Source organism: Mastomys coucha, unplaced genomic scaffold (assembly GCF_008632895.1).
Source record: "Mastomys coucha isolate ucsf_1 unplaced genomic scaffold, UCSF_Mcou_1 pScaffold18, whole genome shotgun sequence".
NCBI lineage: Eukaryota > Metazoa > Chordata > Mammalia > Rodentia > Muridae > Mastomys > Mastomys coucha.
In genome coordinates this window covers 97,013,973-97,017,462 of record NW_022196900.1, presented here as the reverse complement: position 1 = coordinate 97,017,462, position 3,490 = coordinate 97,013,973, and positions in this window count along the sequence as shown.

The window sequence follows — 3,490 nt, the reverse complement described above, 5'->3', positions numbered from 1 at the left end:
ACACACATGTGCACACACTATTCACACTACACACACTATGCATATACTACACACACTATACATATATCACACACATGCACACGCACATGCACACACCACACATACTACACATGGAATTCCATACACACAAACACACACACAGCCTACACAAAAGGCAAGGGGTTTTGTTTCTTGTGTAAAGACAAAAAACAAGAAACAGGACTTATTGGTAATAAAAGGAAACCAATTGGAGTGGAGGGGCTGAGAGGGGTAACCATGATAGAAACCTATTAAGTATGGACATGCATGAAAATGTCATAAAATGCATTATTATGTATAATTAGTATCTGCTAATTTTAAAAAGCATGCAGTCAGTGGAGAGTCCAGGGCCACACGCTGGAGCCGAGTTGGCTGCATCTGGATTCTGCAGGTTTGGAGCTGGGGCTTTCCAGAATGGCATCTTCTCCCTGTGCTCAGGCTAGCTGACACCTGGGCAGCGGTCTCCCCTGCCCTGTGATCCCAGCCAGATGTGGAATGTCTGTTTCTAGGGAGCCCTTGGATCGTGGAGGAAGCACAAACTTCCCACCAGGCAGTGGGGGAACAGATGCCCTGGGGCTTCCTTCCCAGCAGGTGGACCTGGCCACAGCCCTCATAGCGTTTGAGACTTAGATCCTTCTCCAGGCAGGTGGCACTGCCTCCTCCTAAACCACTGTGACAGTTAGGGGTGATGGTGATGACAGCCATTGGCACCTAGTAGCTATTTGCTGCGGTAGGAGGAATCCGTGTCTCCTAGGAGACCACAGCTGCCCGGGGCTAAGCACCCCTCTCCTGAGCACATCAGCTCCTAGGCATCCCCCAGAATGTTCTGCAGGAACCAGCTGCAAGGCAGAAATAGAGGTGTGTGACTCTGGGGTGGAACACGTTCTCAGCTTTCAAAGTCTTATCTTTGATCCCTAGAATGCCAAGAGGACAGGGAGGAGGCCTGAGGAGTTCTCCTGGCATCCAGTTGGCTTCATGAAGTTCTAACTTCTCCCAGGGAGATGGAAGAATGTACATGTTTTTCCAAAATGAAGCCACTGTCCTTTAAAAACTCTCTACATTGTGTCACCTTGACAGCTCATGTCATTCTGATATTTTGTTTTGGCCAAGGGCCCTCTCTGGTTTTTCACTGAAAAAATTTTAACTTTGTAAGCTGGGTTTGGTGGCACACACTGTTAGTCCCAACACAGAGGCAGGTGGATCTCTTTGAGTGGGAGGCCAACCTGGTCTACACAGCAAGTTTCAGGCTAGCCAGAGCTATATAGTTAGATCTGGTTCAAAACATAAATAAGAAAGAAAACCCAAAATTTAACTCTGTGTGTGTACAAAGGGGGGGGGGGGAAGAGACAGAGACAGAGACAGACAGAGACAGACAGAGACAGAGAGACAGAGAGACAGAGACAGACACAGACATGCCTGTGCATACATGTGTGCACATGCATGAATATATAGGTGCCCATAGCTGTGCATGTCAAGTGTCCTCTGCCACTCTCTGCCTGTTCTTTGAGGCAGGGTTTCTCTCTGGCCCTGGAGTTAGTGTTTTGGGGCCATCTTCTGGCCCCTCCACATTATCTTAATTGACCCTTCTGCTTGGCCACCTAACAGTTCACAAGTACACTCCCCCATAGAGTAGGCCTGTGATTTTCTATCTTACCTTTTCTGGATTCAGCTTGGAAGTGGGTTTGTAAGCGTCTTTTCTCATTGTTTAATTTACGAGTCTATTTCATGCTTGTCATCTGCCTGTAAAGCCGCCAGACTGCAGCCTCCAAGGTAGTGGTGGCTTTGAAAACTATTTCAATTTATTTAGCCATTTTAATGTGTTGTTGTATGTCTAATTCTATGTAACTGTGTGGATCTGTGTGTGGGTATGTTCACATGAGTGTGGGGCCAGAAGAGGACCTGTAATTCCATGGAACTGGAATTACATGTAAGTGTGAGTCCCCTGTTCTGTGCTCTGGGAATGACCCCGGGGCTCTGCATGAGTAAGTAGCAGGTGCTCATAACCATGGAACGAATTCTCCCACACTGCCTTAAACAAACAAACAAACAAACAGACCCCCAACCAAAAACCCCAAACAAAACAAACCCTCCACAGTTCTGGCATTTAGTGTATTTCCTGCATTATTTTATTGGGCTGGCCTGGAAGGCTGCTCTGGGCTACCAAGGTCCAGTTGCCCTCCGTCTCTCTGGTGACTTCCACCTTGTCACTGTGTCAGGTAGCTTTCTGTCATTCTGGACCTCTAAGGTGGAGGTCACCATGCAGCTGGCACTCTGGTGCTGCGGTATCGAGTGTGTTGTGTAGGAAGGTGCTCACTTCAGAGTGGTCAGGGAGCAGAGAGGAGAAATGGAGAGACCAGGGTCCCAAGATCTCTTCCAAGGACACACCCCAGTGACCAAAGAACACACAGCTGGGCCCTGCCTCCCAGGGCTCCACCAGCCTTAAAGGGGAGTGTGTGTGGGGGGGAAGACCAGGCTTAAACACATGGATCTTTGAGAGACAACTGGGGAAGCGGTGCAGGGCGGGTGGGAGACAATGGCTCATCACCTAGGTGCCTCCCTGTCCTAGTGCGGTCAGAGTTAGTGGTCATCCATGTTAGATTTGTCCAGAAGAGTATGAAGAGACTTGCATGCTACTTCTTAAAAAAAAAAAAAAGATTTATTTATTTATATGAGTACACTGTAGCTATCTTCAGACACACCAGAAGAGGGCATCGATCCCATTACAGATGGTTGTGAGCTACCATGTGGTTGCTGGGATTTGAACTCAGAACCTCTGGAAGAACAGTCGGTGCTCTTAACCATGAGCCATCTCTCCAACCCCGCACACAACTTCTTAGCATTACAGGCAAGGGTTTCTCAAGTAGCAGTGGCTGAAAGCCAGGTATGGGGGCACACGCCTTGAAACGTAGCATTTGGAAGCAGAAACAAGAGTATTGTGAGTTCGAGGCCACCCCAGGGTATGAAGTGAGATGTGGTCTCAGAAACCCTACCAAGGGGTTAAGGAGATGGCTTAGCAAGCGAAGTGCTTGGACTATAAATGTGAGGCTCTGAGTTTACACCCCAGCATTCCTGTAAAAAGCTGGGCACAGTGGTACATGTCGAGAATGCCTGGGGCTGGCTGGGGCTGGCTGGTCAGCCTGCCTTTCTCAGTGAGTGAGTTCCAGTCCCTGGCTCAAAAAGTAAGGTAAAGATACTCGATGGTCTCCATGCACCCCACTCCCACTGAAACAAAACAAGGGTGACTGCTAGGGCTCACAGGGAATGAGTCACACTTGTCTCCAAATGGCTCCCTGGAGACTTTACAGGTCCCAGGACTTTATAGCTACCAGAGAGGGAGGGCAAGTGATAATATAGCTAATAGAACATAGATCCAGGCTTTGAGGTCGACAACGCTCAAGGTCAGAGTTCAGCTCAGCTAGACTCCTGCCCTGTGCCTTTCGGATTTTCACCTTTCTTTTTATTCGTTTAAATT